General features: G+C 67.4%; 8 non-coding genes across 8 annotated transcripts; all 8 read left to right on the forward strand.

Annotated features, from left to right (window-relative positions):
- Positions 1–1,348: 1,348 nt before the first annotated feature.
- LOC141412122 (5S ribosomal RNA) lies at positions 1,349–1,467 on the forward strand. Its single transcript, XR_012436961.1, has one exon. It is a non-coding gene; the product is annotated as a 5S ribosomal RNA (ribosomal RNA).
- A 2,147-nt stretch (positions 1,468–3,614) lies between these two features.
- LOC141412403 (5S ribosomal RNA) lies at positions 3,615–3,733 on the forward strand. The gene has a single exon (XR_012437243.1). It is a non-coding gene; the product is annotated as a 5S ribosomal RNA (ribosomal RNA).
- A 2,141-nt stretch (positions 3,734–5,874) lies between these two features.
- On the forward strand, positions 5,875–5,993 carry LOC141412602 (5S ribosomal RNA). The gene has a single exon (XR_012437443.1). It is a non-coding gene; the product is annotated as a 5S ribosomal RNA (ribosomal RNA).
- Positions 5,994–8,136: 2,143 nt separating this feature from the next.
- LOC141412967 (5S ribosomal RNA) lies at positions 8,137–8,255 on the forward strand. The gene has a single exon (XR_012437809.1). It is a non-coding gene; the product is annotated as a 5S ribosomal RNA (ribosomal RNA).
- Positions 8,256–10,398: 2,143 nt separating this feature from the next.
- LOC141412123 (5S ribosomal RNA) lies at positions 10,399–10,517 on the forward strand. Its single transcript, XR_012436962.1, has one exon. It is a non-coding gene; the product is annotated as a 5S ribosomal RNA (ribosomal RNA).
- Positions 10,518–12,676: 2,159 nt separating this feature from the next.
- Positions 12,677–12,795, forward strand: LOC141412124 (5S ribosomal RNA). Its single transcript, XR_012436963.1, has one exon. It is a non-coding gene; the product is annotated as a 5S ribosomal RNA (ribosomal RNA).
- A 2,143-nt stretch (positions 12,796–14,938) lies between these two features.
- LOC141412975 (5S ribosomal RNA) lies at positions 14,939–15,057 on the forward strand. The gene has a single exon (XR_012437817.1). It is a non-coding gene; the product is annotated as a 5S ribosomal RNA (ribosomal RNA).
- A 2,146-nt stretch (positions 15,058–17,203) lies between these two features.
- On the forward strand, positions 17,204–17,322 carry LOC141412337 (5S ribosomal RNA). The gene has a single exon (XR_012437175.1). It is a non-coding gene; the product is annotated as a 5S ribosomal RNA (ribosomal RNA).
- The last annotated feature ends 1,124 nt before the right edge of the window (positions 17,323–18,446 follow it).

The following is an 18,446-nucleotide window of genomic DNA, read 5'->3' on the forward strand; positions in this document are numbered from 1 at the left end:
TGCCGGGACCCTCTGCTCCGCCTTGGAAAACCCACCTTCTGCAATGTATGCCCAACGCAATCAGGCCGAGCAGATTGACCCCCTCGGCCCGGCCCCAGTGTGTGATGGGGCTCTGTGCGTGAGGGCTTGCTCTTCCCCACCTACACCAGGCACGGCATCTAACACACACACACACACACACACACCACGCAGAGACACCCAGACCACGCACGCACGCACGGGGACGCACCCTCCTCTCCCCCACCCCACACACTAGCAGCCGAAGGACAAGAGGGTATGGCTGGGGCCTGAGCGGGAACAAGCGAAGCCTTGGTTTGCGGCCCCTCGGCCAACTGCATCAGGATTTTTGTCTGGGCTCGGAGGCCAGAGGATCTCTGCTATTTGCTAGCAGGGCCAGGGATGGCAGGAGGGTGGGTACGGGGCTCAGCCAGGGCCAGTTCTGCTGGCACGATCCTGTAGCACGTGGCCGCGTAGCACGGGGCCGGGTCTGAAGGAGGCCAAGCAGGGGCACAAGACCCAGCAGCGGCACAGGGAAGAGGCCCAGGGCACCCAGGAGCAGACGAGACCCGGGAGTCGTGCGTGCTTGGCGTGGCCGCGGGCCCCGTGACGCCCGAGGACTCGAGTGCTCAGCCCCGTGTAGTGGCCGCGAAGACCTGCCTGGGAGAAACGCCCCGGGAGGCCGGCAGGAACCCAGGATCGGAAGGGATGTGGAGGGGCCCCGGGTCGGAGGAGATGGCTTTGGCTGTGTTTGGTTTTGTTTCTTCTTCCCAAGATCCCGGGTGTGAAAGGGGCCAGAGGTGAAGTCCTGGGCTGGAAAGCCTCACGATTCAGCCCCGCAGCCCCAGGCCCTGAGTGTGGAGGAGGGCGGAGCGGGTCGGCGAAGGGCGCGGCTGCCGTTTTCCTGATGGGCTGGAGGGGCATTGGCACTTTCCGGACGAAGAGGACCGGAAGGGTCCCCGAGACCTCCGCTGGGAGCCACGCACCCATCCAAGGATACGGCTCCAGGAGGCGACGGAGGAGGGCGGCTGCTTGCCCTGGCCTGAGCTGTGCGTCCCCCGCCTTGGCCACAGCAGTGGACATTCCCAGAAGAACAAGCGCCCGAGAGCACTGAGAAATTTTCCCCCGAGAAAACTTGACCCTCGTCCTGGCAGCAGGACACCTCGGGAAGAAAGCCACCCAGCGGCCACCTGGGCGAGACCGGCTGCCCGAGTAGGCGCGCGGGCCTCCTGGCCGCTGGCCCCGGGCTGCCAGCCCCCACCCGGACTCCCAGCCGTGCCAGGAGAGCAGCGTGGAGACGCACGCCGGGGCCCTCGGCAGGCTCTTGGGGCTCCCGGAGGCGGCGGCTAGCGTCTACGGCCATACCACCCTGAACGCGCCCGATCTCGTCTGATCTCGGAAGCTAAGCAGGGTCGGGCCTGGTTAGTACTTGGATGGGAGACCGCCTGGGAATACCGGGTGCTGTAGGCTTTTGCTCCTCCCTCCCTCGCTGCTCCTTTTGTCTTCGGGGACTTCGCCACCACCCCCCCCACCACCACCACCACCCCCAGCACCACCACCACCACCACCACCACAACGACCCACCGTGACCACGACCCCGACCCCGTCCGGGCCACCCGCCAGACCCACGCACACCGAATCCTCACAGCTACGTCCCCGAATCCTCTCCCCTCCCCACACTCTCCTGTGGCGCGCGCCCGCGACACGGGTCACCAGCGAGGTTGGTCCCAGGCCACGTTGGGGACCGCTCCCCAACTGCCCTCCAGGCGGGCGGGGAGGGACGTGCGGAAGCCATGAGAAAGTGGGTCCTGCACCCCAGCGGGCCCCACAGCGGGACGCGCCACACCTGGGCTCGCCACAAGGTGGTGCACTGGGTCCAGGGCAAGACGCCAGGGGACAGAGAAGCAGGGAGCCTCAGTCGGGTGCTGCTCCACGTCGCGCTCCGTCGCTCAACCCAAGACAGGGCAGCCAGCGCGCGACCTCTACGTGGGATCCCGCCTCCCACGGCAGAGCCTGCGGTCACAGGGACAGAGGGCGCAGGCCGCCAGAGCTCCGGATGCCAGCGGCAGCTCCCCGTCCCGCTCAAAGGGAGGGAGGGCCGCCGCTGGCGCCCAGTCGCCTGTGCCACCCTCCGGGTCTCAAAGCACTCCTCAGTCAGCTCAAGGACCGGGGCCACCTGGCCTTCGGGGTCACATGGGCTTGGGCACGACGGAAGGGACCGCTTGCCCCCGTGGAACAGACATTCTCCCCGTGGACAACCTCAGGTGCCGGGACCCTCTGCTCCGCCTTGGAAAACCCACCTTCTGCAATGTATGCCCAACGCAATCAGGCCGAGCAGATTGACCCCCTCGGCCCGGCCCCAGTGTGTGATGGGGCTCTGTGCGTGAGGGCTTGCTCTTCCCCACCTACACCAGGCACGGCATCTAACACACACACACACACACACACACACACCACGCAGAGACACCCAGACCACGCACGCACGCACGGGGACGCACCCTCCTCTCCCCCACCCCACACACGAGCAGCCGAAGGACAAGAGGGTATGGCTGGGGCCTGAGCGGGAACAAGCGAAGCCTTGGTTTGCGGCCCCTCGGCCAACTGCATCAGGATTTTTGTCTGGGCTCGGAGGCCAGAGGATCTCTGCCATTTGCTAGCAGGGCCAGGGATGGCAGGAGGGTGGGTACGGGGCTCAGCCAGGGCCAGTTCTGCTGGCACGATCCTGTAGCACGTGGCCGCGTAGCACGGGGTCGGGTCTGAAGGAGGCCAAGCAGGGGCACAAGACCCAGCAGCGGCACAGGGAAGAGGCCCAGGGCACCCAGGAGCAGACGAGACCCGGGAGTCGTGCGTGCTTGGCGTGGCCGCGGGCCCCGTGACGCCCGAGGACTCGAGTGCTCAGCCCCGTGTGGTGGCCGCGAAGGCCTGCCTGGGAGAAACGCCCCGGGAGGCCGGCAGGAACCCGGGATCGGAAGGGATGTGGAGGGGCCCCGGGTCGGAGGAGATGGCTTTGGCTGTGTTTGGTTTTGTTTCTTCTTCCCAAGATCCCGGGTGTGAAAGGGGCCAGAGGTGAAGTCCTGGGCTGGAAAGCCTCACGATTCAGCCCCGCAGCCCCAGGCCCTGAGTGTGGAGGAGGGCGGAGCGGGTCGGCGAAGGGCGCGGCTGCCGTTTCCCTGATGGGCTGGAGGGGCAGTGGCGCTTTCCGGACGAAGAGGACCGGAAGGGTCCCCGAGACCTCCGCTGGGAGCCACGCACCCACCCAAGGATACGGCTCCAGGAGGCGACGGAGGAGGGCGGCTGCTTGCCCTGGCCCGAGCTGTGCGTCCCCCGTCTTGGCCACAGCAGTGGACATTCCCAGAAGAACAAGCGCCCGAGAGCACTGAGAAATTTTCCCCCGAGAAAACTTGACCCTCGTCCTGGCAGCAGGACACCTCGGGAAGAAAGCCACCCAGCGGCCACCTGGGCGAGACCGTCTGCCCGAGCAGGCGCGCGGGGCCTCTGGCCGCTGGCCCCGGGCTGCCAGCCCCCACCCGGACTCCCAGCCGTGCCAGGAGAGCAGCGTGGAGACGCACGCCGGGGCCCTCGGCAGGCTCTTGGGGCTCCCGGAGGCGGCGGCTAGCGTCTACGGCCATACCACCCTGAACGCGCCCGATCTCGTCTGATCTCGGAAGCTAAGCAGGGTCGGGCCTGGTTAGTACTTGGATGGGGGACCGCCTGGGAATACCGGGTGCTGTAGGCTTTTGCTCCTCCCTCCCTCGCTGCTCCTTTTGTCTTCGGGGACTTCGCCACCACCCCCCCACCACCACCACCACCCCCAGCACCACCAACACCACCACCACAACGACCCACCGTGACCACGACCCCGACCCCGTCCGGGCCACCCGCCAGACCCACGCACACCGAATCCTCACAGCTACGTCCCCGAATCCTCTCCCCTCCCCACACTCTCCTGGGGCACGCGCCCACGACACGGGTCACCAGCGAGGTTGGTCCCAGGCCACGTTGGGGACCGCTCCCCAACTGCCCTCCAGGCGGGCGGGGAGGGACGTGCGGAAGCCATGAGAAAGTGGGTCCTGCACCCCAGCGGGCCCCACAGCGGGACGCGCCACACCTGGGCTCGCCACAAGGTGGTGCACTGGGTCCAGGGCAAGACGCCAGGGGACAGAGAAGCAGGGAGCCTCAGTCGGGTGCTGCTCCACGTCGCGCTCCGTCGCTCAACCCAAGACAGGGCAGCCAGCGCGCGACCTCTACGTGGGATCCCGCCTCCCACGGCAGAGCCTGCGGTCACAGGGACAGAGGGCGCAGGCCGCCAGAGCTCCGGATGCCAGCGGCAGCTCCCCGTCCCGCTCAAAGGGAGGGAGTGCCGCCGCTGGCGCCCAGTCGCCTGTGCCACCCTCCGGGTCTCAAAGCACTCCTCAGTCAGCTCAAGGACCGGGGCCACCTGGCCTTCGGGGTCACATGGGCTTGGGCACGACGGAAGGGACCGCTTGCCCCCGTGGAACAGACATTCTCCCCGTGGACAACCTCAGGTGCCGGGACCCTCTGCTCTGCCTTGGAAAACCCACCTTCTGCAATGTATGCCCAACGCAATCAGGCCGAGCAGATTGACCCCCTCGGCCCGGCCCCAGTGTGTGATGGGGCTCTGTGCGTGAGGGCTTGCTCTTCCCCACCTACACCAGGCACGGCATCTAACACACACACACACACACACACACACCACGCAGAGACACCCAGACCACGCACGAACGCACGGGGACGCACCCTCCTCTCCCCCACCCCACACACGAGCAGCCGAAGGACAAGAGGGTATGGCTGGGGCCTGAGCGGGAACAAGCGAAGCCTTGGTTTGCGGCCCCTCGGCCAACTGCATCAGGATTTTTGTCTGGGCTCGGAGGCCAGAGGATCTCTGCCATTTGCTAGCAGGGCCAGGGATGGCAGGAGGGTGGGTACGGGGCTCAGCCAGGGCCAGTTCTGCTGGCACGATCCTGTAGCACGTGGCCGCGTAGCACGGGGTCGGGTCTGAAGGAGGCCAAGCAGGGGCACAAGACCCAGCAGCGGCACAGGGAAGAGGCCCAGGGCACCCAGGAGCAGACGAGACCCGGGAGTCGTGCGTGCTTGGCGTGGCCGCGGGCCCCGTGACGCCCGAGGACTCGAGTGCTCAGCCCCGTGTAGTGGCCGCGAAGGCCTGCCTGGGAGAAACGCCCCGGGAGGCCGGCAGGAACCCGGGATCGGAAGGGATGTGGAGGGGCCCCGGGTCGGAGGAGATGGCTTTGGCTGTGTTTGGTTTTGTTTCTTCTTCCCAAGATCCCGGGTGTGAAAGGGGCCAGAGGTGAAGTCCTGGGCTGGAAAGCCTCACGATTCAGCCCCGCAGCCCCAGGCCCTGAGTGTGGAGGAGGGCGGAGCGGGTCGGCGAAGGGCGCGGCTGCCGTTTTCCTGATGGGCTGGAGGGGCAGTGGCGCTTTCCGGACGAAGAGGACCGGAAGGGTCCCCGAGACCTCCGCTGGGAGCCACGCACCCACCCAAGGATACGGCTCCAGGAGGCGACGGAGGAGGGCGGCTGCTTGCCCTGGCCCGAGCTGTGCGTCCCCCGCCTTGGCCACAGCAGTGGACATTCCCAGAAGAACAAGCGCCCGAGAGCACTGAGAAATTTTCCCCCGAGAAAACTTGACCCTCGTCCTGGCAGCAGGACACCTCGGGAAGAAAGCCACCCAGCGGCCACCTGGGCGAGACCGGCTGCCCGAGCAGGCGTGCGGGGCCTCTGGCCGCTGGCCCCGGGCTGCCAGCCCCCACCCGGACTCCCAGCCGTGCCAGGAGAGCAGCGTGGAGACGCACGCCGGGGCCCTCGGCAGGCTCTTGGGGCTCCCGGAGGCGGCGGCGAGCGTCTACGGCCATACTACCCTGAACGCGCCCGATCTCGTCTGATCTCGGAAGCTAAGCAGGGTCGGGCCTGGTTAGTACTTGGATGGGAGACCGCCTGGGAATACCGGGTGCTGTAGGCTTTTGCTCCTCCCTCCCTCGCTGCTCCTTTTGTCTTCGGGGACTTCGCCACCACCCCCCCACCACCACCACCACCCCCAGCACCACCACCACCACCACCACAACGACCCACCGTGACCACGACCCCGAACCCGTCCGGGCCACCCGCCAGACCCACGCACACCGAATCCTCACAGCTACGTCCCCGAATCCTCTCCCCTCCCCACACTCTCCTGGGGCACGCGCCCACGACACGGGTCACCAGCGAGGTTGGTCCCAGGCCATGTTGGGGACCGCTCCCCAACTGCCCTCCAGGCGGGCGGGGAGGGACGTGCGGAAGCCATGAGAAAGTGGGTCCTGCACCCCAGCGGGCCCCACAGCGGGACGCGCCACACCTGGGCTCGCCACAAGGTGGTGCACTGGGTCCAGGGCAAGACGCCAGGGGACAGAGAAGCAGGGAGCCTCAGTCGGGTGCTGCTCCACGTCGCGCTCCGTCGCTCAACCCAAGACAGGGCAGCCAGCGCGCGACCTCTACGTGGGATCCCGCCTCCCACGGCAGAGCCTGCGGTCACAGGGACAGAGGGCGCAGGCCGCCAGAGCTCCGGATGCCAGCGGCAGCTCCCCGTCCCGCTCAAAGGGAGGGAGTGCCGCCGCTGGCGCCCAGTCGCCTGTGCCACCCTCCGGGTCTCAAAGCACTCCTCAGTCAGCTCAAGGACCGGGGCCACCTGGCCTTCGGGGTCACATGGGCTTGGGCACGACGGAAGGGACCGCTTGCCCCCGTGGAACAGACATTCTCCCCGTGGACAACCTCAGGTGCCGGGACCCTCTGCTCTGCCTTGGAAAACCCACCTTCTGCAATGTATGCCCAACGCAATCAGGCCGAGCAGATTGACCCCCTCGGCCCGGCCCCAGTGTGTGATGGGGCTCTGTGCGTGAGGGCTTGCTCTTCCCCACCTACACCAGGCACGGCATCTAACACACACACACACACACACACACACACCACGCAGAGACACCCAGACCACGCACGCACGCACGGGGACGCACCCTCCTCTCCCCCACCCCACACACGAGCAGCCGAAGGACAAGAGGGTATGGCTGGGGCCTGAGCGGGAACAAGCGAAGCCTTGGTTTGCGGCCCCTCGGCCAACTGCATCAGGATTTTTGTCTGGGCTCGGAGGCCAGAGGATCTCTGCCATTTGCTAGCAGGGCCAGGGATGGCAGGAGGGTGGGTACGGGGCTCAGCCAGGGCCAGTTCTGCTGGCACGATCCTGTAGCACGTGGCCGCGTAGCACGGGGCCGGGTCTGAAGGAGGCCAAGCAGGGGCACAAGACCCAGCAGCGGCACAGGGAAGAGGCCCAGGGCACCCAGGAGAAGACGAGACCCGGGAGTCGTGCGTGCTTGGCGTGGCCGCGGGCCCCGTGACGCCCGAGGACTCGAGTGCTCAGCCCCGTGTAGTGGCCGCGAAGACCTGCCTGGGAGAAACGCCCCGGGAGGCCGGCAGGAACCCGGGATCGGAAGGGATGTGGAGGGGCCGTGGGTCGGAGGAGATGGCTTTGGCTGTGTTTGGTTTTGTTTCTTCTTCCCAAGATCCCGGGTGTGAAAGGGGCCAGAGGTGAAGTCCTGGGCTGGAAAGCCTCACGATTCAGCCCCGCAGCCCCAGGCCCTGAGTGTGGAGGAGGGCGGAGCGGGTCGGCGAAGGGCGCGGCTGCCGTTTTCCTGATGGGCTGGAGGGGCAGTGGCGCTTTCCGGACGAAGAGGACCGGAAGGGTCCCCGAGACCTCCGCTGGGAGCCACGCACCCACCCAAGGATACGGCTCCAGGAGGCGACGGAGGAGGGCGGCTGCTTGCCCTGGCCCGAGCTGTGCGTCCCCCGCCTTGGCCACAGCAGTGGACATTCCCAGAAGAACAAGCGCCCGAGAGCACTGAGAAATTTTCCCCCGAGAAAACTTGACCCTCGTCCTGGCAGCAGGACACCTCGGGAAGAAAGCCACCCAGCGGCCACCTGGGCGAGACCGGCTGCCCGAGCAGGCGCGCGGGGCCTCTGGCCGCTGGCCCCGGGCTGCCAGCCCCCACCCGGACTCCCAGCCGTGCCAGGAGAGCAGCGTGGAGACGCACGCCGGGGCCCTCAGCAAGCTCTTGGGGCTCCCGGAGGCGGCGGCTAGCGTCTACGGCCATACCACCCTGAACGCGCACGATCTCGTCTGATCTCGGAAGCTAAGCAGGGTCGGGCCTGGTTAGTACTTGGACGGGGGACCGCCTGGGAATACCGGGTGCTGTAGGCTTTTGCTCCTCCCTCCCTCGCTGCTCCTTTTGTCTTCGGGGACTTCGCCACCACCCCCCCCACCACCACCACCACCCCCAGCACCACCACCACCACGACCACCACAACGACCCACCGTGACCATGACCCCGACCCCGTCCGGGCCACCCGCCAGAACCACGCACACCGAATCCTCACAGCTACGTCCCCGAATCCTCTCCCCTCCCCACACTCTCCTGGGGCACGCGCCCGTGACACGGGTCACCAGCGAGGTTGGTCCCAGGCCACGTTGGGGACCGCTCCCCAACTGCCCTCCAGGCGGGCGGGGAGGGACGTGCGGAAGCCATGAGAAAGTGGGTCCTGCACCCCAACGGGCCCCACAGCGGGACGTGCCACACCTGGGCTCGCCACAAGGTGGTGCACTGGGTCCAGGGCAAGACGCCAGGGGACAGAGAAGCAGGGAGCCTCAGTTGGGTGCTGCTCCACGTCGCGCTCCGTCGCTCAACCCAAGACAGGGCAGCCAGCGCGCCACCTCTACGTGGGATCCCGCCTCCCACGGCAGAGCCTGCGGTCACAGGGACAGAGGGCGCAGGCCGCCAGAGCTCCGGATGCCAGCGGCAGCTCCCCGTCCCGCTCAAAGGGAGGGAGGGCCCCCGCTGGCGCCCAGTCGCCTGTGCCACCCTCCTAGTCTCAAAGCACTCCTCAGTCAGCTCAAGGACCGGGGCCACCTGGCCTTCGGGGTCACATGGGCTTGGGCACGACGGAAGGGACCGCTTGCCCCCGTGGAACAGACATTCTCCCCGTGGACAACCTCAGGTGCCGGGACCCTCTGCTCCGCCTTGGAAAACCCACCTTCTGCAATGTATGCCCAACGCAATCAGGCCGAGCAGATTGACCCCCTCGGCCCGGCCCCAGTGTGTGATGGGGCTCTGTGCGTGAGGGCTTGCTCTTCCCCACCTACACCAGGCACGGCATCTAACACACACACACACACACACACACCACGCAGAGACACCCAGACCACGCACGCACGCACGGGGACGCACCCTCCTCTCCCCCACCCCACACACTAGCAGCCGAAGGACAAGAGGGTATGGCTGGGGCCTGAGCGGGAACAAGCGAAGCCTTGGTTTGCGGCCCCTCGGCCAACTGCATCAGGATTTTTGTCTGGGCTCGGAGGCCAGAGGATCTCTGCCATTTGCTAGCAGGGCCAGGGATGGCAGGAGGGTGGGTACGGGGCTCAGCCAGGGCCAGTTCTGCTGGCACGATCCTGTAGCACGTGGCCGCGTAGCACGGGGCCGGGTCTGAAGGAGGCCAAGCAGGGGCACAAGACCCAGCAGCGGCACAGGGAAGAGGCCCAGGGCACCCAGGAGCAGACGAGACCCGGGAGTCGTGCGTGCTTGGCGTGGCCGCGGGCCCCGTGACGCCCGAGGACTCGAGTGCTCAGCCCCGTGTAGTGGCCGCGAAGACCTGCCTGGGAGAAACGCCCCGGGAGGTCGGCAGGAACCCGGGATCGGAAGGGATGTGGAGGGGCCCCGGGTCGGAGGAGATGGCTTTGGCTGTGTTTGGTTTTGTTTCTTCTTCCCAAGATCCCGGGTGTGAAAGGGGCCAGAGGTGAAGTCCTGGGCTGGAAAGCCTCACGATTCAGCCCCGCAGCCCCAGGCCCTGAGTGTGGAGGAGGGCGGAGCGGGTCGGCGAAGGGCGCGGCTGCCGTTTTCCTGATGGGCTGGAGGGGCATTGGCGCTTTCCGGACGAAGAGGACCGGAAGGGTCCCCGAGACCTCCACTGGGAGCCACGCACCCATCCAAGGATACGGCTCCAGGAGGCGACGGAGGAGGGCGGCTGCTTGCCCTGGCCCGAGCTGTGCGTCCCCCGCCTTGGCCACAGCAGTGGACATTCCCAGAAGAACAAGCGCCCGAGAGCACTGAGAAATTTTCCCCCGAGAAAACTTGACCCTCGTCCTGGCAGCAGGACACCTCGGGAAGAAAGCCACCCAGCGGCCACCTGGGCGAGACCGGCTGCCCGAGTAGGCGCGCGGGCCTTCTGGCCGCTGGCCCCGGGCTGCCAGCCCCCACCCGGACTCCCAGCCGTGCCAGGAGAGCAGCGTGGAGACGCACGCCGGGGCCCTCGGCAGGCTCTTGGGGCTCCCGGAGGCGGCGGCTAGCGTCTACGGCCATACCACCCTGAACGCGCCCGATCTCGTCTGATCTCGGAAGCTAAGCAGGGTCGGGCCTGGTTAGTACTTGGATGGGAGACCGCCTGGGAATACCGGGTGCTGTAGGCTTTTGCTCCTCCCTCCCTCGCTGCTCCTTTTGTCTTCGGGGACTTCGCCACCACCCCCCCACCACCACCACCACCCCCAGCACCACCACCACCACCACCACCACAACGACCCACCGTGACCACGACCCCGACCCCGTCCGGGCCACCCGCCAGACCCACGCACACCGAATCCTCACAGCTACGTCCCCGAATCCTCTCCCCTCCCCACACTCTCCTGTGGCGCGCGCCCGCGACATGGGTCACCAGCGAGGTTGGTCCCAGGCCACGTTGGGGACCGCTCCCCAACTGCCCTCCAGGCGGGCGGGGAGGGACGTGCGGAAGCCATGAGAAAGTGGGTCCTGCACCCCAGCGGGCCCCACAGCGGGACGCGCCACACCTGGGCTCGCCACAAGGTGGTGCACTGGGTCCAGGGCAAGACGCCAGGGGACAGAGAAGCAGGGAGCCTCAGTCGGGTGCTGCTCCACGTCGCGCTCCGTCGCTCAACCCAAGACAGGGCAGCCAGCGTGCGACCTCTACGTGGGATCCCGCCTCCCACGGCACAGCCTGCGGTCACAGGGACAGAGGGCGCAGGCCGCCAGAGCTCCGGATGCCAGCGGCAGCTCCCCATTCCGCTCAAAGGGAGGGAGGGCCGCCGCTGGCGCCCAGTCGCCTGTGCCACCCTCCGGGTCTCAAAGCACTCCTCAGTCAGCTCAAGGACCGGGGCCACCTGGCCTTCGGGGTCACATGGGCTTGGGCACGACGGAAGGGACCGCTTGCCCCCGTGGAACAGACATTCTCCCCGTGGACAACCTCAGGTGCCGGGACCCTCTGCTCCGCCTTGGAAAACCCACCTTCTGCAATGTATGCCCAACGCAATCAGGCCGAGCAGATTGACCCCCTCGGCCCGGCCCCAGTGTGTGATGGGGCTCTGTGCGTGAGGGCTTGCTCTTCCCCACCTACACCAGGCACGGCATCTAACACACACACACACACACACACACACACACACACACACACACCACGCAGAGACACCCAGACCACGCACGCACGCACGGGGACGCACCCTCCTCTCCCCCACCCCACACACGAGCAGCCGAAGGACAAGAGGGTATGGCTGGGGCCTGAGCGGGAACAAGCGAAGCCTTGGTTTGCGGCCCCTCGGCCAACTGCATCAGGATTTTTGTCTGGGTTCGGAGGCCAGAGGATCTCTGCCATTTGCTAGCAGGGCCAGGGATGGCAGGAGGGTGGGTACGGGGCTCAGCCAGGGCCAGTTCTGCTGGCACGATCCTGTAGCACGTGGCCGCGTAGCACGGGGCCGGGTCTGAAGGAGGCCAAGCAGGGGCACAAGACCCAGCAGCGGCACAGGGAAGAGGCCCAGGGCACCCAGGAGCAGACGAGACCCGGGAGTCGTGCGTGCTTGGCGTGGCCACGGGCCCCGTGACGCCCGAGGACTCGAGTGCTCAGCCCCGTGTAGTGGCCGCGAAGGCCTGCCTGGGAGAAACGCCCCGGGAGGCCGCAGGAACCTGGGATCGGAAGGGATGTGGAGGGGCCCCGGGTCGGAGGAGATGGCTTTGGCTGTGTTTGGTTTTGTTTCTTCTTCCCAAGATCCCGTGTGTGAAAGGGGCCAGAGGTGAAGTCCTGGGCTGGAAAGCCTCACGATTCAGCCCCGCAGCCCCAGGCCCTGAGTGTGGAGGAGGGCGGAGCGGGTCGGCGAAGGGCGCGGCTGCCGTTTTCCTGATGGGCTGGAGGGGCAGTGGCGCTTTCCGGACGAAGAGGACCGGAAGGGTCCCCGAGACCTCCGCTGGGAGCCACGCACCCACCCAAGGATACGGCTCCAGGAGGCGACGGAGGAGGGCGGCTGCTTGCCCTGGCCCGAGCTGTGCGTCCCCCGCCTTGGCCACAGCAGTGGACATTCCCAGAAGAACAAGCGCCCGAGAGCACTGAGAAATTTTCCCCCGAGAAAACTTGACCCTCGTCCTGGCAGCAGGACACCTCGGGAAGAAAGCCACCCAGCGGCCACCTGGGCGAGACCGGCTGCCCGAGCAGGCGCGCGGGGCCTCTGGCCGCTGGCCCCGGGCTGCCAGCCCCCACCCGGACTCCCAGCCGTGCCAGGAGAGCAGCGTGGAGACGCACGCCGGGGCCCTCGGCAGGCTCTTGGGGCTCCCGGAGGCGGCGGCTAGCGTCTACGGCCATACCACCCTGAACGCGCCCGATCTCGTCTGATCTCGGAAGCTAAGCAGGGTCGGGCCTGGTTAGTACTTGGATGGGAGACCGCCTGGGAATACCGGGTGCTGTAGGCTTTTGCTCCTCCCTCCCTCGCTGCTCCTTTTGTCTTCGGGGACTTCGCCACCACCCCCCCACCACCACCACCACCCCCAGCACCACCACCACCACCACCACAACGACCCACCGTGACCACGACCCCGAACCCGTCCGGGCCACCTGCCAGACCCACGCACACCGAATCCTCACAGCTACGTCCCCGAATCCTCTCCCCTCCCCACACTCTCCTGGGGCGCGCGCCCGCGACACGGGTCACCAGCGAGGTTGGTCCCAGGCCACGTTGGGGACCGCTCCCCAACTGCCCTCCAGGCGGGCGGGGAGGGACGTGCGGAAGCCATGAGAAAGTGGGTCCTGCACCCCAGCGGGCCCCACAGCGGGACGCACCACACCTGGGCTCGCCACAAGGTGGTGCACTGGGTCCAGGGCAAGACGCCAGGGGACAGAGAAGCAGGGAGCCTCAGTCGGGTGCTGCTCCACGTCGCGCTCCGTCGCTCAACCCAAGACAGGGCAGCCAGCGCGCGACCTCTACGTGGGATCCCGCCTCCCACGGCAGAGCCTGCGGTCACAGGGACAGAGGGCGCAGGCCGCCAGAGCTCCGGATGCCAGCGGCAGCTCCCCGTCCCGCTCAAAGGGAGGGAGGGCCGCCGCTGGCGCCCAGTCGCCTGTGCCACCCTCCGGGTCTCAAAGCACTCCTCAGTCAGCTCAAGGACCGGGGACACCTGGCCTTCGGGGTCACATGGGCTTGGGCACGACGGAAGGGACCGCTTGCCCCCGTGGAACAGACATTCTCCCCGTGGACAACCTCAGGTGCCGGGACCCTCTGCTCCGCCTTGGAAAACCCACCTTCTGCAATGTATGCCCAACGCAATCAGGCCGAGCAGATTGACCCCCTCGGCCCGGCCCCAGTGTGTGATGGGGCTCTGTGCGTGAGGGCTTGCTCTTCCCCACCTACACCAGGCACGGCATCTAACACACACACACACACACACACACACACCACGCAGAGACACCCAGACCACGCACGCACGCACGGGGACGCACCCTCCTCTCCCCCACCCCACACACGAGCAGCCGAAGGACAAGAGGGTATGGCTGGGGCCTGAGCGGGAACAAGCGAAGCCTTGGTTTGCGGCCCCTCGGCCAACTGCATCAGGATTTTTGTCTGGGCTCGGAGGCCAGAGGATCTCTGCCATTTGCTAGCAGGGCCAGGGATGGCAGGAGGGTGGGTACGGGGCTCAGCCAGGGCCAGTTTTGCTGGCACGATCCTGTAGCACGTGGCCGCGTAGCACGGGGTCGGGTCTGAAGGAGGCCAAGCAGGGGCACAAGACCCAGCAGCGGCACAGGGTAGAGGCCCAGGGCACCCAGGAGCAGACGAGACCCGGGAGTCGTGCGTGCTTGGCGTGGCCGCGGGCCCCGTGACGCCCGAGGACTCGAGTGCTCAGCCCCGTGTAGTGGCCGCGAAGGCCTGCCTGGGAGAAACGCCCCGGGAGGCCGGCAGGAACCCGGGATCGGAAGGGATGTGGAGGGGCCCCGGGTCGGAGGAGATGGCTTTGGCTGTGTTTGGTTTTGTTTCTTCTTCCCAAGATCCCGGGTGTGAAAGGGGCCAGAGGTGAAGTCCTGGGCTGGAAAGCCTCACGATTCAGCCCCGCAGCCACAGGCCCTGAGTGTGGAGGAGGGCGGAGCGGGTCGGCGAAGGGCGCGGCTGCCGTTTTCCTGATGGGCTGGAGGGGCAGTGGCGCTTTCCGGACGAAGAGGGCCGGAAGGGTCCCCGAGACCTCCGCTGGGAGCCACGCACCCTCCCAAGGATACGGCTCCAGGAGGCGACGGAGGAGGGCGGCTGCTTGCCCTGGCCCGAGCTGTGCGTCCCCCGCCTTGGCCACAGCAGTGGACATTCCCAGAAGAACAAGCGCCCGAGAGCACTGAGAAATTTTCCCCCGAGAAAACTTGACCCTCGTCCTGGCAGCAGGACACCTCGGGAAGAAAGCCACCCAGCGGCCACCTGGGCGAGACCGTCTGCCCGAGCAGGCGCGCGGGGCCTCTGGCCGCTGGCCCCGGGCTGCCAGCCCCCACCCGGACTCCCAGCCTTGCCAAGAGAGCAGCGTGGAGATGCACGCCGGGGCCCTCGGCAGGCTCTTGGGGCTCCCGGAGGCGGCGGCTAGCGTCTACGGCCATACCACCCTGAACGCGCCCGATCTCGTCTGATCTCGGAAGCTAAGCAAGGTCGGGCGTGGTTAGTACTTGGATGGGGGACCGCCTGGGAATACCGGGTGCTGTAGGCTTTTGCTCCTCCCTCCCTCGCTGCTCCTTTTGTCTTCGGGGACTTCGCCACCACCCCCCCACCACCACCACCACCCCCAGCACCACCACCACCACCACCACCACAACGACCCACCGTGACCACGACCCCGACCCCGTCCGGGCCACCCGCCAGACCCACGCACACCGAATCCTCACAGCTACGTCCCCGAAGCCTCTCCCCTCCCCACACTCTCCTGGGGCGCGCGCCCGCGACACGGGTCACCAGCGAGGTTGGTCCCAGGCCACGTTGGGGACCGCTCCCCAACTGCCCTCCAGGCGGGCGGGGAGGGACGTGCGGAAGCCATGAGAAAGTGGGTCCTGCACCCCAGCGGGCCCCACAGCGGGACGCGCCACACCTGGGCTCGCCACAAGGTGGTGCACTGGGTCCAGGGCAAGACGCCAGGGGACAGAGAAGCAGGGAGCCTCAGTCGGGTGCTGCTCCACGTCGCGCTCCGTCGCTCAACCCAAGACAGGGCAGCCAGCGCGGGACCTCTACGTGGGATCCCGCCTCCCACGGCAGAGCCTGCGGTCACAGGGACAGAGGGCGCAGGCCGCCAGAGCTCCGGATGCCAGCGGCAGCTCCCAGTCCCGCTCAAAGGGAGGGAGGGCCGCCGCTGGCGCCCAGTCGCCTGTGCCACCCTCCGGGTCTCAAAGCACTCCTCAGTCAGCTCAAGGACCGGGGCCACCTGGCCTTCGGGGTCACATGGGCTTGGGCACGACGGAAGGGACCGCTTGCCCCCGTGGAACAGACATTCTCCCCGTGGACAACCTCAGGTGCCGGGACCCTCTGCTCCGCCTTGGAAAACCCACCTTCTGCAATGTATGCCCAACGCAATCAGGCCGAGCAGATTGACCCCCTCGGCCCGGCCCCAGTGTGTGATGGGGCTCTGTGCGTGAGGGCTTGCTCTTCCCCACCTACACCAGGCACGGCATCTAACACACACACACACACACACACACACACCACGCAGAGACACCCAGACCACGCACGCACGCACGGGGACGCACCCTCCTCTCCCCCACCCCACACACGAGCAGCCGAAGGACAAGAGGGTATGGCTGGGGCCTGAGCGGGAACAAGCGAAGCCTTGGTTTGCGGCCCCTCGGCCAACTGCATCAGGATTTTTGTCTGGGCTCGGAGGCCAGAGGATCTCTGCCATTTGCTAGCAGGGCCAGGGATGGCAGGAGGGTGGGTACGGGGCTCAGCCAGGGCCAGTTCTGCTGGCACGATCCTGTAGCACGTGGCCGCGTAGCACGGGGTCGGGTCTGAAGGAGGCCAAGCAGGGGCACAAGACCCAGCAGCGGCACAGGGAAGAGGCCCAGGGCACCCAGGAGCAGACGAGACCCGGGAGTCGTGCGTGCTTGGCGTGGCCGCGGGCCCCGTGACGCCCGAGGACTCGAGTGCTCAGCCCCGTGTAGTGGCCGCGAAGGCCTGCCTGGGAGAAACGCCCCGGGAGGCCGGCAGGAACCCGGGATCGGAAGGGATGTGGAGGGGCCCCGGGTCGGAGGAGATGGCTTTGGCTGTGTTTGGTTTTGTTTCTTCTTCCCAAGATCCCGGGTGTGAAAGGGGCCAGAGGTGAAGTCCTGGGCTGGAAAGCCTCACGATTCAGCCCCGCAGCCCCAGGCCCTGAGTGTGGAGGAGGGCGGAGCGGGTCGGCGAAGGGCGCGGCTGCCGTTTTCCTGATGGGCTGGAGGGGCAGTGGCGCTTTCCGGACGAAGAGGACCGGAAGGGTCCCCGAGACCTCCGCTGGGAGCCACGCACCCACCCAAGGATACGGCTCCAGGAGGCGACGGAGGAGGGCGGCTGCTTGCCCTGGCCCGAGCTGTGCGTCCCCCGCCTTGGCCACAGCAGTGGACATTCCCAGAAGAACAAGCGCCCGAGAGCACTGAAAAATTTTCCCCCGAGAAAACTTGACCCTCGTCCTGGCAGCAGGACACCTCGGGAAGAAAGCCACCCAGCGGCCACCTGGGCGAGACCGGCTGCCTGAGCAGGCGCGCGGGGCCTCTGGCCGCTGGCCCCGGGCTGCCAGCCCCCACCCGGACTCCCAGCCGTGCCAGGAGAGCAGCGTGGAGACGCACGCCGGGGCCCTCGGCAGGCTCTTGGGGCTCCCGGAGGCGGCGGCTAGCGTCTACGGCCATACCACCCTGAACGCGCCCGATCTCGTCTGATCTCGGAAGCTAAGCAGGGTCGGGCCTGGTTAGTACTTGGATGGGGGACCACCTGGGAATACCGGGTGCTGTAGGCTTTTGCTCCTCCCTCCCTCGCTGCTCCTTTTGTCTTCGGGGACTTCGCCACCACCCCCCCCACCACCACCACCACCCCCAGCACCACCACCACCACCACCACCACAACGACCCACCGTGACCATGACCCCGACCCCGTCCGGGCCACCCGCCAGAACCACGCACACCGAATCCTCACAGCTACGTCCCCGAATCCTCTCCCCTCCCCACACTCTCCTGGGGCGCGCGCCCGTGACACGGGTCACCAGCGAGGTTGGTCCCAGGCCACGTTGGGGACCGCTCCCCAACTGCCCTCCAGGCGGGCGGGGAGGGACGTGCGGAAGCCATGAGAAAGTGGGTCCTGCACCCCAACGGGCCCCACAGCGGGACGCGCCACACCTGGGCTCGCCACAAGGTGGTGCACTGGGTCCAGGGCAAGACGCCAGGGGACAGAGAAGCAGGGAGCCTCAGTCGGGTGCTGCTCCACGTCGCGCTCCGTCGCTCAACCCAAGACAGGGCAGCCAGCGCGGGACCTCTACGTGGGATCCCGCCTCCCACGGCAGAGCCTGCGGTCACAGGGACAGAGGGCGCAGGCCGCCAGAGCTCCGGATGCCAGCGGCAGCTCCCAGTCCCGCTCAAAGGGAGGGAGGGCCGCCGCTGGCGCCCAGTCGCCTGTGCCACCCTCCGGGTCTCAAAGCACTCCTCAGTCAGCTCAAGGACCGGGGCCACCTGGCCTTCGGGGTCACATGGGCTTGGGCACGACGGAAGGGACCGCTTGCCCCCGTGGAACAGACATTCTCCCCGTGGACAACCTCAGGTGCCGGGACCCTCTGCTCCGCCTTGGAAAACCCACCTTCTGCAATGTATGCCCAACGCAATCAGGCCGAGCAGATTGACCCCCTCGGCCCGGCCCCAGTGTGTGATGGGGCTCTGTGCGTGAGGGCTTGCTCTTCCCCACCTACACCAGGCACGGCATCTAACACACACACACACACACACACACCACGCAGAGACACCCAGACCACGCACGCACGCACGGGGACGCACCCTCCTCTCCCCCACCCCACACACTAGCAGCCGAAGGACAAGAGGGTATGGCTGGGGCCTGAGCGGGAACAAGCGAAGCCTTGGTTTGCGGCCCCTCGGC

This window comes from Castor canadensis, chromosome 10, assembly GCF_047511655.1.
Source record: "Castor canadensis chromosome 10, mCasCan1.hap1v2, whole genome shotgun sequence".
Lineage (NCBI taxonomy): Eukaryota > Metazoa > Chordata > Mammalia > Rodentia > Castoridae > Castor > Castor canadensis.